Raw genomic sequence first — 22,028 nt, 5'->3', positions numbered from 1 at the left:
ATCCTTGCTGTCAACGAGCTTACTGTCTAAGCAGAGAGCAAACACTTGTATGCAAGTAATGAGACCTCAAACCAGACTCCTTCAAGGGAGTACAGACTAGTTCCTCTCTGCAAACCATTGGAAGAGTTGGAAAATAATTGTCGCTAGAGGCCATAGACTCATAAGTAGGTATCATCCATTGACCTGTATAGTTTGAAAAGTGGGTGGACCATATACTTGGCAACCATACACTCTGAATTTTTCAAAATAGCTCTAATTGAAAATAGTCTCTTTTCAGTTCATGTGTCCTAACCGTTGTTCGGGAAGAGCTGCATGTTATGCAGTTAGGGTTTTCTGTAACTTGTCTATCCCCTTCTTTCTTTGCCTCTAACAGATTCATTCTTTGGACCAAAGTCTTATGATGTATCTATTCTTAGAAGAGTAACACCCTAAGCCATAGACTAGCTATATCTTCAGCAATCACTTGAAGCCCCACTTTGGACAGGGAGGGCACTGCTCATGTGATACAGAGGTACGTGAGTGTATCCGGGAGCCTTGGACCGTTGAGCTGAATGGGGAATGAAATCTGATGACTATCACAAAATAGGCATCAACAGAATGCTTACGGGGTATTATCACTGGGCCTTGGGGTAAGTGTTCAGAAGTGGGAAGAAGATGAGAGAGGGTCCTGGGAGCAGGAGAGAATCTGATTCTTCCCATCATTCTGTTACTTCACTCAGGGGCAGGCCGCTTAGACAGGAGCTCTCTGGTCGGGGGCCTGGAGATCCAAACCATAAGAAGCAGGAAAAGAGCCTTTAAAGTCTTTGCATTTCAGTTGTATAGGTAAAGAAGCCCTACTCTCTTCTTTTCCCAACAGTTTAGAGAGAAAATAAGTCAACATGCTTTTTGGATTAGTGTGAATGCCTTTTCTCTATGTATAAGGACAAATGGTTCCCTGGGAGGCAGATGTTCATTCAATCATGGACAAATTTAACCAGAAATTAGGGAGCATGCTAGGGAACGGTCTCAAGGCATCCAGGCCGTCATCCAGCCTGGTAGCCCTGACACATGTCCTTATGCTGCCACAGATGTCCTTATCCCTCCCCCCCCCCTCCTTTCTGGTATTTCAACAACAATTATCAAGGTAATTATCTGTTATATAATGTGCATCTTTGAAGTTGATATAGAAGTTTAGAATAGATTTGCTATAGACGGATGTTTTCCCTCAGCAAAACTTATTTTGGGGGCGCCTGGGTGGCGCAGTCGGTTAAGCGTCCGACTTCAGCCAGGTCACGATCTCACGGTCCATGAGTTCGAGCCCCGCGTCGGGCTCTGGGCTGATGGCTCAGAGCCTGGAGCCTGTTTCCGATTCTGTGTCTCCCTCTCTCTCTGCCCCTTCCCCGTTCATGCTCTGTCTCTCTCTGTCCCAAAAATAAAATAAAAAAACGTTGAAAAAAAAAAAATTAAAAAAAAAAAAAAACAAAAAAAAAAACTTATTTTGTTCATCCGAACATATTTTAGGCACCAGCTGTATACCAAACATGAATGGGGCTGAAAAGGGAAGAGTCCCTGGGGTACAGCAAGTTGTAAAGTCCTCTGGGAAGGAGGCAGGAGTAGTGCCTACTCCCTGCTGGGGAGTTGGCTCTTTAGACCCGAAATCTGCTCCCCACGCCGGGTCACCATCATGAGCCTCGTGGTGAGCCCTCTTACATCCTGTGACTGGAAACTCTGAGGCCTTGTCAGTGCTCCTCCTCATTGATATCATCTGTAATATGCTTCAGAAAACCTCTGTCTCACAGATGTTTTGACTTTAGTCATTCGACCTATTGCCCTTTACTGGGGTGCCTCAAGTATTTGGTGGGCGTACTGTGACCCAGTCCTCAATCTTGTCTACAGATTATAGGAAAGACCCCAGAGCAAGGCCCAGGGAAGTTCAGTGACCTCTTCCAAGTTGGGCAGTGAGTTAGGATGCCTGAACACTCCTTCCAACATACACTAGTTGACCAAGTGATGACCTTACACCATCTTGGGCTGGGAACGATCTTAGATGTCTATCTTGTGTCATGGCTCTCATCTTTCTGAAAAGGAAATCGAGACCCGGAGTGGGTTGTTGGTGGTCCAAAGCCAGGGAATGGCAGACTTCTAGAGCTAGAAGGCGCCTTTGGCCTTCTGTCATCTAGTTTTGCCTCCAACCCAAAGGAGCAACACTTTCCACACGCTCCTTGCCGGGTGATCACCCAGCCTCTGCCTGACCACTTCTGGAAATGGGAGTGCGTGATTTTTTTTCTGTCCATTCCATTTGCAAACATGTCTCATTGTTGTAAAGCTCTTCTCTGTAATCAGAGGGAATCTGGTTTCCTGCTGTATCCACTGACCGCTGCCTTGCAAAACCACCACAACAAAACCTACAACCTCTGTGTCCTGGGAGACTTGTCCCCACCATGGACCCCTTTACTCAACCAGACCAGTTCAGCTCATGTTGCCCCAGCTTCCCTGATCCAGACCGATTTTCTTTAGCATGGCTTAGTTCAGAATGTTTATTTGTTTTGCTTTTTATTTGTTAATGGTAACTACTACCTTCTGTAAGTCCCACCCTTCCCCGCCCCCTTTTCTGAGATGCAGAAGGCCCTCATTAGAACATCAGTGAGTTCACTGCACTCTTTAAAATCAAGACAACAAAAAAAGCTTGAGTGTGCTTCCCCTGACAAGCCTCCTTAAATATAATCATAGATCTGTCACAAAATATGCAGGCTTATGAGGGGTTGTCAAAGTCTTTCCTGAAGTGGGAGATGTTTAGGGGGAAAAAATTCTTTTGCATTAACTGAAAAGGAACAAAGTAGAAAAAAAAAAAACAAAAAACAAGGGCCAGATGATTCTGTGAAGGTTTTGCAGAGCTACAGTGTTGCAATCTTTGCCTTGATGAATGATAATGCAGCAGCTTCCGGAAAGGCAGAAAAATTAAGTTCTGAACCGTACATGTAATTGGTCTTGACATTTCTATTCTAGGAGTTTTTCTCTTAACTGAGTGGGGAAGCAGGTGAGGTAAGAGAAGTGAAGTGTTACTTTCCAGTCATCCGGATTCAAATCTCTGATTCCGATGGGGAGTAGACCAAAAGGCACCGTACACGTTCAGTTTTCTTTAAGCCAAGTCCTGCTCAGTGATTCCCGTTATTAAGTTGTATCCACACCATGACTCTCTGGAGGGTTTATGGGCTCTTCAGCATTTAAAAATTTTTTTAAATTTCTTTTTTTTTTTTTTAATGTCTATTTATTTCTGAGAGAGAGAGAGTGAGCAGGGGAGGGGCAGAGAGAGAGGAGAGCAGAGGATCTGAAACGGGCTCTGCACTGACAGCAGAGAGCCCAACGCAGAGCTCGATCTCAAGAATCAAGACATCATGACCTGAGCTGAATTCAGTTGCTTAACTGACTGAGCCACCCAGGTGCCCCTAAAATTTCATTCTTTTAAAAAAAAATTTTTTTAGTGTTTTCATTTATTTTTGAGACAGAGAGAGAGAGAGGGAGACACAGAATCCGAAGGAGGCTCCAGGCTCTGAGCTGTCAGCACAGAGCCCGACGCGGGGCTCGAACTCACGGACCGTGAGATCATGACCCGAGCCGAAGTCGGATGCTTAACCGACCGAGCCACCCAGGTGCCCCTAAAATTTCTTTTTAATGCTATTTGGATTTGTATATCAACACAAAGGAGAAGAATTCAGATCCTTCTGGGTTCCACAGAGGGGATCAGTGGAAGGTAGTTGTAGCTTTCTCTGTTTCTTGGGGCAGCCTCTTGGAGGTCTGGTGGACATCTGGCTGTGCCACTAGTTTCTGAATGAAGCCCCTCCTGACCTAAGCATCCAGTTGCTTCAAGGGCCAGCACAGACACATCCCCACGTTGCGTGGCCCTGGAGGAACAAGTTCAAGGACATGCAATAAGGAAATCCGGTGCCGTGGCTCCTCTGGGGCTCTCCAACTTCCACGCAGGCATGATCACATCACTGTGTCCTCATCTGATGCCAGACCTCCCAAGCGGTCCAGGGGTTTCTAAGCCTTCTGCAATTACTCAGCATAATAAGATTTCAGAGCTCTCCCTGGCTTAAAATGTGCTTTCCATTTTCTCACCAGCCCACTTCCCTCCCCCGGCCTTGCCCTGAATTAGAAGTGCATCCGCAGAAAGATTCACAAGCCCCTAAACTGCCCAGTGGCACATTTCTGTCTTTCATCTCTCCTATGAGCATCTCCTTGCCCTTCTTCACACCCCCAGGCTGAACGAGAGCATGACGTCCAGACACAGCTATGGTGCCCTGCCTGGAAACAGAGCCTTGTGCAAATCCGCTTAGCCTTTCTTCCAAATGAGAAAGCACTCCCAGCCTTCTTGATCCCCAGTAATTGTAATGGGGATTACGAACAAGCCCTGCAGAGATCAATTTCCAAATGAAATGTAAGAACCCTTTCAAGTGCCTCACCCTAATTGTAGACGCTTTCCGTGTTACTGGAGCTGGTTTTGAAAACCACCTTGCCCATGCCTCAAATTAAGTTACGCTGCACCTGCATATGCAAAAGGAAGGCACATCAAAGAAAGAATCAGTGGGGATGGCAAACAGAAAGAAATGCTGGGCACAGACATGAAGACATCTGGCTTTCCCGGAACCTGCTGTTTGTTTCCTAGGCAAGGACAATTAGCGACTGGAAGGAGAGCTGGGTGTGGCTTTGTTGTGTCCTCAAACTTTACTGTCTGTTTCTGAAGACTTCTTATTTCCAGGCCGAAAGGGTGGATTGATTGTCTTATTTGTTATTCTTCAAAACTTTTCCTTGTGTTTTATTTTTAATTTTTTTCAGTGTATTTATTTATTATTTTGAGAGAGAGAGAGAGAGAGAGGGAGAAAGAGCGCAAGTGGTGAAGGGGCAGAGAGAGAGGAAGAGAAAGAGAATCCCAAGCCGGCTCTGCATTGTCAGTGCGGAGCCCGATATGGGGCTCGAACTCACGTGACACCATGACCTGAGCCAAAGTCAGACGCTCAACCAACTGAGCCACGCAGGTGCCCGTCCATGCATTTTAATAAAGAAAAGTGATCTCTGAAGTAAGTCACTGTCACCCTGAATTCATGCAGAGTCAGGTTTAGGCTGCTGTAAAAGAAACGCAGCTTTTCTGGTTTCAACCTAGAGAAACGGATCATTGCTTGGGAGAGGGAGGCCTTTTGTGGATTTGCGTAGATGGAAAAACAACAAATTCTTAATGTCATTTGTCTTTTTTTAATGGACTTTGATGTGTTTCGAATTTATTTTTGCGCGTAATTTTAACACTACCGCCTGAGATTTTTTTTTTATACTTTATCTCTGAAATGTGTCAGATTCCACACTGACACCGTTTTTATAGAGAGGGTTTTGGTGCCCGCGAGGAAGTGGCATTGGTGGCCGTAGAGCCGCACGGACCAGGGTTTGAGTCCTCGGCGGGCGGCACTCTTTTTGTGACTCTGGGCACGTCATCAGCCTCAGAGGGTAATGACAACCCCCACTTCCTTGTGGCGTTGTGGAAGTGAGCTGACCCGGTGAGCACAGCTGCTTATACCAGGGCTGGGCACAGAACGTGAGCAACATTAGCTGGTACCTGGCGATTTCAGATTCGTGGGGCCCACGTCTCTGCTCCCCACCAGCCTTCCCAGGAGGAAGCCAGACAGCAGGGCCGCCTCCTCCCGTGCCCAGGCTTAAGCCTTAAGTAAATAACAGATTTAATCTCAGGGGAAGCAAGTGCATTCTGTTATGGGCACAGAGACATTTTATCGGTCTTCACACAAAGTCAACAGGAGACAAAAGAACGTCCTCCTTCCAGTTTTTCTCAAGTGTAGGGTGGGAAAATAGCAGGGCGAGGGTCTCTGCAGCCTTAGAGGCATCAGTAGTACAAGAAATAGGCACCTGGGTGGCTCTGTCTGTTAAACGTCCGACTCCTGATTTCTGCTCAGGTCACGATCTCACAGTTTGTGGGTTCGAGCCCTGCATCGGGCTCTGTGCTAGCAGCTCGGGGCCTGCTTGGGATTCTCTCTCTCTCCCTCTCTCTCTCTGCCCCTCCTGCTCTCGTGCACGCTCTTTCTCAAAATAAATAAACTTAGATAGATAGATAGATAGATAGATAGATAGATAGATAGATAGATAGATAGAAAGAAAGAAAGAAGCATGAGGCCTGCACGGGCATTTCTGGACGCCTGGGTTCTGAAGCCAGTTCTGCCCCTGTGGATGAGGCACAAGCTCTGTGGGCCCGAATCCCCCCCGAGAACGTGATGGTTCTACTCGTGTGTCCCCATGATTCTGTGACTGGCTCTTACAGGCCGTTGTGACCCATTTTGGGGGTGTGTTATGACAGGGGTGGGCCCATCCGGTAAAACCTAGCTGAAAAAAGGCCCGCGGCAGGATGTGTTTTTCCTCCCAGATTCTCACGTTCAGGGGAAAGACGGCACCCAGCTGTCTCAGGGGGATGACTCCAGGCCGGCCAGGCACCACCCGCCACGGGGATCCATTTGGGGGATGTTCTCTTCAGGGCCACCACCCGCTGTGGCTGAGGGGCACCGCGCTCCCCCCGGGGGGCTCCTCTGGAGTAGAAACAGGTTTAACCAGAGCCGATGGTGATTCTCCAGGCGGCCAAGAAAACCTTCCCAGTGCTCCATCAGAGTGATGGGAGGTCTTTGCAGGGAGTTTTAGAACCTTCCATATTTAGTTCCAAACCGCACGTCCTTGCCTCCAGTTTGTCAGCAGGCCAGCTGTCTCTCAGTGGGAGTGCGGGCTGCTGTCTCTTCCTGACGTGGGCTGACTTGAGACTGTCGTGCTTGCTCTATTTGAAAGCCGAGTCCACTCGCCGTGGCCAGAAGCACTTAGAGATCAAACGCGGACGTCTGTTGCTTTCAAGGTGACGAAGGTGCGTCCCGCTGGAAGATGGGTCACCGGTTTCGCGGTGGGTCTTGAATTTGTCACAGTATAGTTATCCTTTCGTAGTGCTCCGGAGGCAGGGTAAAAGCTTGGTGGCAAACCATGAGAATGAACGTGGAGAATGCTTCATTTACCCATAATTCGCACCCCGACTACGCCGTTTGCCTGTCCGCAGCTCGCCAGCTGCCGTGACATCTGTGTTGAGGATGCCCCGAAGTCCCAGGATTCGTTGCTGTGGTGCACCTGCCTCCCACCAAATGGCTGACGCTCTGGCTCTTCTCTTAATTATTCTCTCTTTCTTTAAATGTTTATTTTTGAGAGAGAGACAGAGATAGAGACAGAGTGTGAGCAGGGGAGGGGCAGAGAGAGAGGGAGACACAGAAGCCGAAGAGGGCTCCAGACTCCGAGCTGTCAGCACAGAGCCCGACGCGGGGCTCGAACCCACGGACTGAGAGATTGTGACCTGAGCCGAAGTCGGACGCTTAACCGACTGAGCCCCCCAGGCGCCCCTTTCTCTTAATTATTCTTAGTTTTACTCTAACATGAGACTCGGGTTTAAATGAAGAAGACCTTATTTACTCCACCATTTTTTTAAAAAGGAAAGGCTGGTGTTGAGACAAAGAGTTGAATGTGTGGTGAGAAGTGGTGCCTTACATACTGGGATACTGGGAGAGGGTGAATCTAGGAGGGTGATAAAAAAGAAAGAAAGAAACCAATGAGCTTGGGAAACAGTGATAAGCCATCCATCAACCAGTGAGTGCCTTCTGCCAGGCCCGGTGCTGATGTGTGGAGCACACGGCCCGGCCTTCAGACTCCTGGCCGGCCTTTCTAAGGAGAGCAATTTTAATTTTTTTTTTTAACGTTTTTTATTTATTTTTGGGACAGAGAGAGACAGAGCATGAACGGGGGAGGGGCAGAGAGAGAGGGAGACACAGAATCGGAAACAGGCTCCAGGCTCTGAGCCATCAGCCCAGAGCCTGACGCGGGGCTCGAACTCACGGACCGTGAGATCGTGACCTGGCTGAAGTCGGACGCTTAACCGACTGCGCCACCCAGGCGCCCCAAGGAGAGCAATTTTATAAAGCAGGTTGATTTAAGGCACCAACACCTTTGCTGGGCTGAGACAGGAGAGGCGCCAGGGCCTGCTTTTCCTCTCTGTCCTCCTTCCGTTCCTCCTCCTCCTCCTTTTCTCTTTTAATACCAGAACTCCCCCCCCGGTATTAGTTTTCTGTGCGGTGTTGGGACAAATGACCCCGTACCTAGTGGCTTAAAACAGCACACATTTATTGTCTAACAGTTCTGGAGGCCAGAAGTCCAAAATGTGTTAGTGAGCCAAAAACACGACTGCTTTCCTTCAGGAGGCTCCAGGGAAGGCTGTTTCCTTACCTTTTCCAGCTGCTGGAGGCTACCTGCGTTCCTTGGTGACCTATTCACAGGTTCCGGGGCTTAGGATGTGGATCTTTGGGACACCACACAAGCAGATTCACGGAGCATCTGTGTGTGTGTGTGTGTGTGTGTGTATGTGGCGGGGGGATAGCATAGTGATTGCTCACGTCAGACTTGATCAGCTTTCTGAGTAAGCCGGGAGTCCACAGCCTTTGGGATGGATTTAAACCAAACCTAGCATTCAGAGTTCTTCCTCCCCAAACCACACAGCTCACTGTGCATTTTACCAGAACATTACCTCAACTTATCAGTGATACACAGAGATATGTGTAAACAAACAGACATATAAGAGATGGTCTATTATATTTGGCAAATCTTAAGGCCCCCAGGAGACAAAAGGGAAAGGCTTTTTTCTTGTGGAATTTAGCTCTTCACAGGTAGGCAAGATTCTGAGTCTTTTAGGTAAGAGTTCAGGGAGGGGGGGGCTGTGTCTACAGTAGAAGACAGAAAATCCCAGAGTGCTTTGAAGTGAGTAAAGAGAATTTTCACCGGGCGACTGCATTTACTTAGGCCCTGCCCGTGTTTACCATTGTCTGCACCCATTCCTTTCCCTAAAGTAAATAAAATCTGAATGCTTCCTTAAGCAGAGACCATTGCAGAGTTTCCCTCCAAAAAAACAAACAGCCACCACTTCTACCAAAAACAAGAACAACAGAGATATGCCTATGCCTTTGGGACAATCCACAGTAGTAAAGAAAATCTCCTCTGGGGCCTCAGGTTGTCTTTAAAAGATTCCTTCACTTTCTGTCCCCTGCGCACCATACCCCACCTCCCACAACAGAATCACAATCTTCAAAGGTATTTTTTTTTTAAAGGAGGTAGGTTGAATAAATTCTCACCAAACTTCCCTGTGGGTCAGCAGCCTGCTGTGAGTTATGAGATTATATTCATTTGTGAGAAAGCGTGAGGATAGGAGGCAAGCTGACAGTCCTTTGACAAAGATGAATTTTCTGTCCATGTTTTAATCTTTAATCTGGTTACCATATGTTGTTTCTGAAGGGTTAGTTAATTAAAAGACCTTATTTTTAGAACAAGTTGGACTGGCGTTAGCAATATGCCAGAAAATAAGAAAAAAATTGGTCAACCGCAGAAATGTCTCAAAAAATGCTTAATAAATTTTTGATAAAACGCTTAAAAAATTAACCCGGAGTAGAAAGAGAATATCGGTTTCACTCCAAATCCATGAGCATTTAACTCACAAGAAATGAATACTCATAATCCTTTCAAATATCATACTTAAAGATCCACTGGTGATAATGAAGTCAGTGCCTATGATTCGGGCACCTCTAAATCAACTGTACTTTTTAAGTAAAAGTTTAAACAGTAAGTGCATACTGCCCAGTTAGAATTCAATGCTGCTTTGCTGTTAGTTTTTTAAAGCAATAGTAAATCTTTGTATAGAATTTATTTACATAGTTACTCAGTTTTCTAAGGCTGTTGTAGCCCAGTACCATAAACTGGGGGGCTTAACACACCAGAAGTTTTTTTCTCTCGCAGATCTGGAGGATGTAAGTCCAAGTTCAAGGTGTTGACAGGGCCATGATCCCTCTGAGGGTCCAGAGAGGATCTGTTCCATTCCTCTCTCCCTAGCCTCTGGAAATCCTTGATATTCCTTAGCTTCTAGATGCATGACTGCATCTCTGACTCTGTCATTCAATAGCCTTGAACTTGTGCATCTCTGAATACCTATGTCTTCACATGGCCTCCCCTCTCTCATGTGTCTGTGCCCAAATTTCCTTCTTTTTATAAGAACACCACCTTAACACATTATGACCTCATCTTAACTAATTATATTGCAAAGATGCCATTTCTAAGTAAGGTTAATTTCTGAGGTTCTAAGTGGACGTGAATTTGGGACGGACACTGCGTAAACCAGGACAGTTACCATCTCATTAGATCAGCTTCTCTATCCATAAAATGGGAATAATATTGCTTATTCATATTTGGTTTTAGTGTAATGAATATAAGGCTCATTCTGTGACTCTTACTCCTGAGATCTAGTGAGATCAGAAGCCAGACTTCTTCTGGAATTATTTTTATATAACTTGAAAATTACTAAGCAAGGAAATTTTTTTTTCATGTAATCTCTTCAGACTAGAATTTTCCCAGAAAATACCTTGGGAAACATCAGTTTAATAATGTGGCCTCTACGTCAAGTAGAAATAATAAGGGGGGTGGGGGGCCTTCGGAAGGTGCTTGGGTCATGAGCGTGGTGAAACTGGGAGTCAGCAGTCTAGAGGAGGGCTCTCACCGGACCCAAGCCTGGCTGGTGCCCTGACCTTGAACTTCTGGCCTCCAGAACTGAGAGAAATAATTTTGTATTGTTTATAAGCCACTGAGTCTGTGGAATTTTGTAAGAGCAGCTTAAAAAGACCAAGACAGTTAAGCAAAACTCTTGTCTTCAAGTCTTAGTCCTTCATACACACACCCACACCCACACCTCTTCGAACCATTGAATGCCAGGTGAGATCTTGGCTGCAGGAAGGCTGTTTTGGAATTTCTACTAGTGCAGCTTAACATTTTCCTTAGTGACTGGATGAAAGCCTGGTTGCCTTGATGATATTAAAAGATGCACGATGGCTCGGGAGATTTTGGAGATGGCTATTGTTAACAGTCGTAAAGGAGAGAAGAGTCTCATGAACGCAAGGCAGGGAATGATGGTCCTTGTGCAGAGTACAGCACAGGACGATGTGGGAGAGGAGATCAATTTCTGGAACACCAGTGTACGGGACTCTGCTGATCTCCCTGGTGAAACTGGTAGAAAAGATTTAAAACAGCAAGCATTTAAAGCCTCTGGAAATGGTCCTACAGTACGACAGTAAATGAAGAAACCTCTGTTTGAGGAAATCTATGCAAATTTGGTAAAAAAAAAAAAAAAAAGTTGAGAGTCTGTATTATCTGAAATGAGACTGCCCCCTCCCTTGTCCTGCTGGCTCAGGAAAGTGAAGACTCCACTCCAGATGACTGTGGCCACCAGCACAGGCTGCCTTGCCCCCAGCCCCCAGGTGGAGGGCTTTCTTCCTGGGAGGAGCAGGACTCCAGTGTTCCCAGCCCCCCAGGTGCTGTGTCTCAGTCCCAGCAAACGTGATCAATAGGCGGGGGCTTCCTTCTTTGGAATCGAGACTTGACCTTGGGTAAGGTGCGATGAGAACACTGGAACCCAGACTATCCTTGCCCCTGCCGGGAGATGCAAGCCAGGAGGACCTCGGGCTGCTGCTTCCTCACCTTGCAGGCAGTGCTCAGCTCCTAGAGCAAAAATGTCACTCAGAGAGCAGCTGGCCACGGTGGCATTCCCAGTTCCTGGGCCCTGGTTCAGAGATTTTGCCTGGGGGTGAGGGGGAGAAGCCGTTGTAAAGGCAACTCATCTCTTCCTGAAGGAACTGATTTCATATTTACAACAGAGAGTAAAAGAGTTCAAATACGAAGGCACTTTTAAGAGCAGTGGAGGTTGTGGTTAAAGACAGTTGAGAGGTGATTCATAGGTTTCATGAACAGCCTAGACTATAGGCTGGCCGGTTTGCAGGACGGAACAGAGGAATAAGAGGCTAGGGAGGAGCCCTCCTGACACTGACCTCAGAAACTGTTCCTTCAAAGGAGCCCCAATTCAAGTGAGTTCATTTGTAGAGCAATTTATGCCCCAGTGCACTGTCGCAAACAATAGAGCAGGCAGCTGGAAATGATGAGAGTTTAACAGCTGGGTGTGGTTGCTCAAAGAGAGGAAGGGATCCCTGCGAATACCACAGTCACCCCAGGGTGACCGTAATCCAGCCAGCCACTAAAATTAAACAGACAAGCAACAATAACAATTGGGGTGCCGGTAGCCAGAGCGGCTACAATATGTTATCTAAAACGTTCAGTTTCCAACAAAAAAATTACGAGGCATGCATGAAACAGGAAAGTATGACCCACACGCCAGAAAAAAAAGCAGGCAACCAAAGCTGTCTGTGAGAGCAACAAGATGTTGGATTTAACAGAAAAAGACTTCAAAATAGCCACTATAGATGTGTCCACGCAACCGAAGGAAAGCGTGATCACAGAAGTAGAGGAAGGTATGACGACAATGTTGCGTTACGCAGAGAACATCAGTGAAGAGAGAAAAATCGTAAAAAGCAAATGGAAGCCCTGGGGTTTAAAAATATAACAACTGAAATTAGAAATTCGCTAGTTGAACAGAATGGGAAGACAAGCCACAGACTGGGAGAAGATATTTGCAAATGACATTCTGATAAAGGACTGTTCTCTAAAAAGTCAACAATAAGGAAAATGGGCAACCTGATATTTAAAAGGGCAAACGCTGTGAACAGGCACCTCACTGAAGAAGAGACACCGATAGCAAATGAGCAAATGGAGAGATGCTCATCATCACATGTCATCAGGGAAAGGCAAATTAAAGACACTGAGATACCACCGCACACTTACTGGACAGGCCAAAATCTAGCATGCCAACAACACCAAATGTTGACGGAGAGGTGGGACTACAGGAACTCTCATTCATTGCTGAGGGGAATGCAAAATGGTACAGCCACTCTGGAAGACAGTTTGGCAATTTGTTAGAAAATGAAATCTACTTTTATCGTATCCAGCAGTGGCACTCGTTGGTTTTTACCAAATGAGCTCAAACCTTATGTCCACACAAAAATCTGTACACAGGTGTTTATTGCAGCTTTAGTCATAGTTGCCAGAATGTGGAGGCAACCGGGAGGTCCTTTAGTAGATGAATGGGTAAATAAACTGTGATCCATCCAGAGAGTGGAATAGTATTCAGCACTCAAAGAAATAAGGTATCAAGCCATGAAAAGATATGGAGGAATCTGAAATGCACACTACTAAGAGAAATAAACCAATCTGAAAAGGCTATATATTACATGATTCCAATCATATCACATTCTGGAAAAGAGAAAGCCATGGTGATAGTGAAAAGATTAGCAATTGCCAAGGGTTAGGTAGGATGGAAGGATGAAGAGGCAGAGGCCTTTTAGGGGGGGTGAAACTATTCTGTATGATACTATAATGGCGGCTACATATCATTATACATTTGTTAACCCATAGGGTCTATAACACCAAGAGCGAACCCTAGTGTAAGCTGCACATCAACAGGAATACTGGAAAGAGGAGAGAGAGAAAGGAGTAGAAAAATAAAGAAAGAAAAAACTTACCAAATTTGTCAAAAAACAATATCCTGCACGTCCAAGAAATGAAATAAACTCTAAATAGGATAAAAAAACAGAGATCTATGAATAGATACATCATGATAGAAATTATGAAAGTCAAAGATGAGAGAAAAATCTTGAAAGCAGTAAGAGAAAAATTACATGTTACATACAAGAGAATCCCAATAAGGTTAGCAGAAACAATGGAGGCCAGAGGCAGTAGAATAACATATTCAAAGTGCTCAAAGATAACAACTGTCAACCAGAGTTAGTATAGACCCCGCAAGTAAAACGGCAGTGTCCACAACAAGACTGATTTCATGTTAGATCAACTTGCTATAAGCCTGGGAGGTTCCCATGACCTCCTTGAGCTCACAAGAATAATTTACAAAATTCAGGAAGATACCTAAATGAAGAGACATGTAGGGTGAGGTCTGGTGGGGGGGATCCCAAACATGGGGCTTCTGTGCCTTCTCCCCATGGAATCAGCATGGAATCACACTGATGTGTTCACTAGCCAGAGTGAACCAATTGCGTCCAGAGTTTTTATTAGGATTGCATTACATAGGCATGATTTACTGAATGTCAACCCTGTGATTGAACTCCGTCTCTAGCCTTCCTTATCCTCTTTGGGGCTCAGGAAATCAGGTTGATAACATGTGGCTCAAAGCTTCAACACTCTAATCACAAAGTTGGGCTTTCCAACCATGATCAGCCCCCATCCTGAAGCCACCCAGGGGCTCACCAGGAGCTACCGCATTAGCATAAACTTAGATACGATCCAAGAGGCTTATAAATAACAAAAACACTTCATCACTCAGGAGATTCCAAGGCTTTTAGAAGCCCCACGCCAGGAGCCTTAGGCAAAGACCAGACAAATTCTTTATTATACAACATTCATGACATGCCATTCTTTTTGTAGGTTGCAAGATGCAGTTTGTTAGATTTTTTTTCAGTTTGTTACATTTTTACTGAGGATTTTTACATCTATATTCATAAGGGATATTGGTTTGTAGTTTTCTTGTGACACGTTTATCTTGTTTTGGTACCAGCCTCATAGAATGAGTTGGGAAATGTTTTGCTACTTTTTGGAAGACTTTCGCGAAGAATTGGTATTAATTCGTCTTAAAATACTTAAGTAGAATTTACCAGTGAAGCCATCTGTTCTTGGGAATATTTTTGTGAGAAGTTTTTAAATTACTAGTTCCGTCTATTAACTTGCGTAGGTCTTTGAATATTTTCTATTTCTTCTCGAGTCAGTTTCAGTCACTTTTGTCTTTATAGAAAGTTATTGATATTTTTCATTCATTTCCCATTCGTTCATCATTTTCACTTCTGTAAGGTTGGTAGTAATGTCCCCTGTTTCATTTCTGCTTCTCTGTATCACTGTTGTGACGATGGGAGTGGGGATAGTGGACTCATGCTTTGTGAGGAGGGCACCGGCTGGGGTGGTAGCCTCTGGTCTTCTTGATTTGTATCTGGTGTGGAACCTCTGCCCTGTGAGGGCGTCTCCGGTCCCAGTATTCTTGGCTCGCCATGCCTGGGGCTGAGCCTCCACTGTATGAGTGAGCATGGGTGAAGGAAAGCAGACCCTGACCTCTTGGCTGTATGCACCTGGAAGTCAGCGTTTTCAGCACCCAGGTTGGGGGGATGAGAATGTTGGCAGCCTGCCTTCCTGGGGAACAGCTGCAGCCCTCTCCTATGGACCAGGGGACGATGAGTCTGACCTTGTTGGCCACACTCACTGGAGTGGAGCTTCTGTCATACCGATCTGGGGTCGGGGGAGTGAGAGAGTGGGTCATGGCTCCAATGCCACAGAGTCTCCAGCTTTTAACCTAAATTTGGTAGACTTTTTTGAATAAATGTTTCTTCATTTGCTGTATGCCCTTGGAACAGTTTACAGAGATTTTAGACGGTTTAGATTTTAGATTTTAGGATCTTTATAAAGAATTTTCACCAGCTCTTCAATGGAGAGAGGGTCCGCAGAACTCCTTGTGGGACATTCTGGAAGCATGCCTTATCTCCCCTACTCTCTATACTTTTCACAGAAGGCATTGCTTAATTCCTGGCTTTATAGCTTCAGGTGGTTTGTGGAACAGCTCAGGCAGGGCTGACAGAAAACGGAAGGCTGAGGAAGAGAACCTAGGAGACATATACGTGGGGAATTAGGATTGAATTGAAGACAGTGTTAAAATATGAAATGATTATTTCATATTTCATATTTCATTATTAGAACTAGGATGTATGTTCATGGAGCACCAAACAAGTGGAAGGCTTATAATGCAGGGCAAGGTACTTAGACACAAGGACCCGTCTCTTTGCAAGGTTCTTAAATAATAGAATGTACTACCCACGAAGGTTGCAGAATTGCATTTTAAAACCGGCCTAGACCCTTATTTTTAGATCTCATGAGTGACTACAAATGCAGCTTCTCTATCACCTCCTTCATGATGATAAAATCTGACAGAGGCATTTTATTAACACAAATTATCAAACTAAGGTCAGCGCGGTACCTTTCGCCTACCACTCGGAACCGCGGCAAAGCACCCAAGAATATCTTAGCATTTGTAATAGCGAAGCGCAAGTGAGCCAGAACCTCATTAGGTCCTGGGCCACACCGATAATTATTTTGTTCTTCCGCCAGAAAGTTAAACAAATAAAAGCAGCTGTCTTTCCTACTTGCTTTCCTGCGACGCTAACTTAGCTGTGTTGCTGCCTGAAGACCGCGGCACAGGGTAAACAGCCTCATTAGATCCCTGGCAATGCTTGGGTGCTTAGGTCATGCCAGCTTCCTGAACATGGGTGACCTATTGTTTTTTCCCTCTCCGGGATGGGGAGATAAAAACTACACTTCAAATATTTACCCTCCTTATCTTTCTTGTTCTAATAAGGGACCTGGTTGTGGGGCCATTTCCAAAGAAATGCCTAATATAGAACAAAGTCAGTTTAAAGAGGTAACTGTTATTTAACAAGAGGAGGATTTTCAAATTAAAACCTTAACAATATTAGGGGAAGTGAGTACTCTCTTGTGTTGGCAGGATTGCAGAACTTGGCCTTCCCACTCTGCTAAGGGCAGTTCAGTGTTTTCTTCGATAAGAGGAAGAAGAAACAACAGACACAGTGATGATGTCTATAGGTTTCTCTTGGCAACGAAATGAAATTAAAATATGCTGGGTATAGACTGAAATTGTGATTGGCAAAGTTTAATTAAACTTACTGAAGTTGTGCTCTAAGCTTGACCAGAACTTGAGTTTTGGGTCAAACAGGGGAAACTACAAATGTACACACCCACAAATGATACATATGTAAGCCACAATTATATATATATATTTATATATATATACACACACACACACACACACACACACACACACACATATATATACACACACACACATATATGTGTATATATATGTGTGTATATGTATATATATATGTAGATTGTGACATATTCATAGTGATTATAGCTAAACTATATCTAGATCTAGATAGATCCATGTCAAGGAATGTGAATAACTTAAATGACAGGCAAATACATTTTCCAGCTTTCGCAATGTGAAAATTGCTTTTTGAGCATCCAGTGGTGAGTCAGTGCTGCTGGTTGTTTTTTGAGAGGGGGTATACGCCCCTCAAAATAAATCAACAGGATTGCTTCAAATCAGTTTTTAAATCATCAGGTTTTAGCGAGACTAGGATGAGAAATTTTTTTCCCCCATTACCGAGCGTTATGGAGTCCTAAGGCACAAGCGAGGTTTAAAGGTTATAGAGATGTCTTGAAGCTGAACCCTTTCGGAACATGAAGGAGGTCACTTCAAGTGATTTCCGCGAATAGGAAAATGAAGTACAGTGTGCATTCCTGTGAAAAAATTGGTTTCTCATCTTAGTTTCACTAAAACCTGATGGTTTAAAAACTGAGTTGAGGGGCACCTGGGTGGCTCAGTTGGTTAGGTGTCCGACTTCAGCTCGGGTCATGATCTCACGGTTCGTGGGTTCAGGCCCCACATTGGGCTCTGTCCTGACAGCTCAGAGCCTGGAGTCTGCTTCCGATTCTGTGTCTCCTTCTTCTCTCTGCCCCTCCCCCGCTTGTGCTCTCTCACTCTCTCAAAAATAAACATTAAAAAAAATTTTTTTATATCCTAAATAAGGTTTTATGTACATAAAGAATATCTCAAATATTTATGTGGTATATTCATTAAAAAAAAGGGAGGGGGTGGGGCGCCTGGGTGGCGCAGTCGGTTAAGCGTCCGACTTCAGCCAGGTCACGATCTCGCGGTCCGTGAGTTCGAGCCCCGCGTCGGGCTCTGGGCTGATGGCTCAGAGCCTGGAGCCTGTTTCCGATTCTGTGTCTCCCTCTCTCTCTGCCCCTCCCCCGTTCATGCTCTGTCTCTCTCTGTCCCAAAAAAATAAATAAAAAAAAACGTTGAAAAAGAAAAAAAAAAAAAAAAAAAAAAAAAAAAAAAGGGAGGGGGGTGAATAGCCAATTTCCCCCCCTCGGGATTCTTTTAAGTCTCAAGTTTCTAACCCAGTTAGGAGTTCAAAAAAACAATGGAATTAGCTAGAGAATGGAGTTACCAGAACATTATGTACATGAACAAGGTTGCCTTTGGTTAGGTGAAAATGTTTTAAACACTTCTCTCAGTCCTATTAAAAAATCTGTGTATCTTCAAATGTACTGGAACTTGAGTTGGCTTATAGGTATGCATTTCACTCTAAAAAATTAATACGAAGTCCCAGGGTGTAAATAAGAAATTGTTGTTATTTTGAAGTAAAGCTAAACAAGGAGGTTTTTCCAAATATATTGTAAATTGCAGAATCTTAGAATAGCTCCGAACCTGAGGTCATTGGCTTGCATTGCCCACCTGCTAGGATAAATACTTGGGATAAACGCATCCACTGCCTTCTCATCTCTATTTGAAGACATTCACGGGCAGAGAAGCCGTGCTCTCCATTAGCACAAATGACTCAGGGTTTGGAGTATTTACTAGTTGTCAGTCACTGGGCTAAGTGCTCTTCTAATGTTGTAAAATAATTCCGTGAGGTAATAATACCTAGTTTAACAGATGAGGAAACTGAGTGTCAGTGGAGAAGAAATAACTTGGCTCGTGTTCATTCCGTGACCAAGTGATAGCGTCAGGTCAGCTGGCACAAAGGTGGTGTGTTTTAGACACGATAGTGTATCGTGTGACAGATTGACTCTCATTTACGTGATTTCTCTGCACATATTCTAAGATAACCAGTGTAGGCTTTCTTTCCCCTCCACAAACGTTTATATATCCATTCCTGCCTCTCCTATTACCCTTCTGGTTACCTCTTCCAGGGATGACACAAGACGAGCAGTGTGATTGGAGGGAACAGAAGTCATCTTTTCCCCACTTTAGTTTGCTCTCAACAGTTGTAACGTGAATTTGTAACATTTCAGACAATACAAACCTCTATAGGGTAAATAAACGCTAGTCCCTCCCTATCCCCTATATTCAGCTCTGTGTGGTTATTAGGCTTTGTTATATCCTTCCATTTCTCTATTCCGCAGAAGTTCTTGCTCCAAACAATTGTGACGTGCCCAGTTTGTTACAACGCTTTAAGCAACAACCACTCCCTCAAGGACGCGCTTCTCATTTCAGTTGTACAGAATATTGACTGTAATGACCTACGTATAAACTTCACTGTTAGCCCCTCAGTCCATAAATCACTGCATAATGACAGATGTGTCCCACGATCCGTGACCAACAATGTCACTTCTTCCAAAGTCTGGTGACTGGTCACGTGTGCGTGGTATTCCGTTCACGCACGGACAGCAGAGCGTGTAACTGTGGTGACTTCTCGTTTCCTGGTGGTAAAGCCACGTGACATTTTAGAAAAATGGATAAGCCAAAGAGGGAAAGACAGAAAGCACGGCAAAGAAAAAAAACGTGAACACACCGAAGTAACATTTGAGCTGAATGTAGATGGAGCCACGCAGGCAACAGCTGGCCTTGGGAACGCTGTCGCTGTTCGATAGACTTGACCGGCATCCGGGGAAACTGAGTGAGGGTGACCTTGACCTACATGAGGAAAGTGGCTTTGATGAGAGGGATGATGGTGTCCCAGAGGCAGTGCTGATGGAAAAAAGCTTCGCATTAAAGAAACTGTAGGAGATAGAGCACAGCATTGAAAGCTATCGATAAAAATGTCAGTAGCTGATTCAAACTTGGAAAGTCGTACGACAATCTGCCTTCAAGAAAAATACTTGCTGTGTATCATCAACATTTGTAATGTTTTAAACGACAGCGTGCTAAATTTTAGCTTTATTATTTTTTTCATTTTCCTCATACTTTCATAATTGGCACTAAGAGTTTTTAATATTTTAACCAACATTTTTAAAGCTCATGAAACAGTCCTGTCTTCTCCCATTGACTGTTAGGATTTCTTTGCGTGGTTCCAGACTGCCTGGTCATCTCTGTGGTCTTGCATTACTAGGCAGAGTCAAATGTATCGGCAAATCCTCTTGGTTTCACCTCCAGAATGTCTCCGATTTATCTACTTCTCCCATACTCGCCCAATTCATAATTAGCTTTTTCCTGCTGGGACCAGTAAAAGAATAGCTTCCTAACTGCTTCCCCTCTCCCTGCCCCATTCCTCATAATCCATCTTTCACTTAGTAGCCAGAGGGATCTTTTAAAATAGATTCAGGATTTCCCTATTTAAAGGCTCATAATGGCTTCCATTCGAACTCTAAATAATTGCAACTCACGTTCAAAATGTGCCTGCTGCGTAGCCTCTGACTTGACGCCCATCCTTCTGGTCCCGGTTCGGGGCAGCAAGTTTGTGCCTCATCGCCCTGTGTTTATCATGAAATGCAGGTGCATAAAATTGCATATATTCACTATAATCCTTGGTTCTTAACCCTCCCCGTAAAAAGTCCTGAAACCGCTGTCCAACCCACAAGCTGGACTCATGTCTCACGGTCACCTTCATCTCCCCTCTCTGCTTCCTTGTGTCCAAGGTTAACCACCATTCTTAATCTGGTAGCTATCATTTCCGAGTTTTTCTTTTTAAAATAATTTTATCTTCTCTCTATGTATATACCTAAAGTATGTTTCGTTGTTTAAAATTTTATAGGAAAGTCATCATGTTGAGTGGAATCTTTGGGGACTCTCTCCCCCACCCCCTACCTGACTTTGATGGACTCTTCTGACGATGGTTGTTTCTAAGTTTGGCTGAACACAGGTGCTATGAACTCTCCAGCACATGCATCCTGCCTGGCCTACAGCACTCTTGTGTAAATACCTAGGGGTGCTAACACCCAGAAACAGATTCGTGCATGTACGGAGCTTTGACACATGGCATAGGAGGCATGTCAGTGAGAGACTGTTTTGCAATAAAAGTAGAAAACATGTTTATTCATACATAAATCACCACTACTGGGTTCCTATTCCATACATACACAAAGATAAACTCCAGAGGAATTAAAGACTTAAATGTTAAAAAGTGCACAAAACTTGGGGCACCTGGGTGGCTTAGTTGGCTGAGCGTCTGACTCTTGATTTTGGCTCAGGTCATGATCTTACGGGTTGGTGGGTTCGAGCCCCATGCTGGGCTCTGTGCTGACAGCGTGGAGCTTGCTTGGGATTCTCTCTCCCTTTCTCTCTGCCCCTCCCTCTCCCTCTCTCAAAATAAATAAACTTAAAAAAGATACACAAAACTCAAGACCTAAAAACTTTACAAGTCTTAGTAGAAAGTAAGTAAGCACATTATCATTTATTGCTTAGAATAGGAAAATATGTTTTTAATGAGACACAAAAAATATCGACTCTGTTAAATTTATAAACTTTTTTCCCCCCCAGCAAAAGACACCTTAGTGAAAATGAAAAGGTAAGTTACTTGGGGAAAGTATTTGCAATCATGCACTATCAAGACTGGAGGAAGAATGTTGACATGACAGTAAGCACATAGGAAACAGAAAAATGGGCAAGAGATACTATCAAACAGGCATTGAAATATCATCTGACATTTGTGTGGACAAAGTTCAAGTCTGTCAATTCAGTGTGGGAGGGAATGTGGGATCAGTGGCTCTCACAAACTCTGCCATGAGAACCACTTTGGGAAAAAGTGGCCTCCGTGGCTTCTGCACTTTCTGCAGGTGGATGTGTGATTGGCTACTTTCAAGTTCAGTGTGAGGCCTTTACTCTGATTTACCTTGTTTTAGAAATTACCCTTTTGGGTTTTTTATTCATTCTTCTCTCTTTTCAACTACAATGCAAGCTCTAGAGCAAGGACCTTGTCTAATTTGTTCATCACTGGGCCTGGAGTACAGGATCAGAGGTGCTCAGTAAATGGTCCAATGGATGGATTTGCATTTGATTTAGGGGAGTCGGCATCCTTCTAGTGCTCTTTATGAACCGTGTGCTCGCATTCTTTGCCTGTTTCCTAACCGGGGTAACTTTCTCTTGTTAGTTCATAGGAGCTCCTCACATATTATAATGATTAATCTTATGTCCAATTTTGTTTTGCAATACTTTGTTTTTCATTGTAACTTTTCATTTCTGTTCTCATTTATTA

The 22,028-nt window shown here is 44.4% G+C and overlaps 1 long non-coding RNA gene across 3 annotated transcripts in view; it reads left to right on the top strand.

Annotated features, from left to right (window-relative positions):
• The window catches only part of LOC147576178 (uncharacterized), a 147,834-nt gene that overhangs the window by 112,929 nt on the left and 12,877 nt on the right, over positions 1-22,028 (top strand). The window contains exon 6 of one of the 3 annotated variants that reach the window (XR_015241845.1): positions 374-511. The exons of the other annotated variants lie outside the window; for them this stretch is intronic. This is a non-coding gene — a long non-coding RNA (uncharacterized LOC147576178). The remainder of the gene's footprint in view (positions 1-373; positions 512-22,028) is intronic. 3 annotated transcript variants of the gene reach the window in all.

The sequence above is a fragment of the Puma concolor genome, chromosome D2 (assembly GCF_028749965.1).
Source record: "Puma concolor isolate L17-30 chromosome D2, mPumCon1.1.hap2, whole genome shotgun sequence".
NCBI classification, from domain to species: Eukaryota; Metazoa; Chordata; class Mammalia; order Carnivora; family Felidae; genus Puma; species Puma concolor.
Note: the sequence above shows the minus strand (reverse complement) of the source record. Positions and strands in the feature narration are given on the sequence as shown.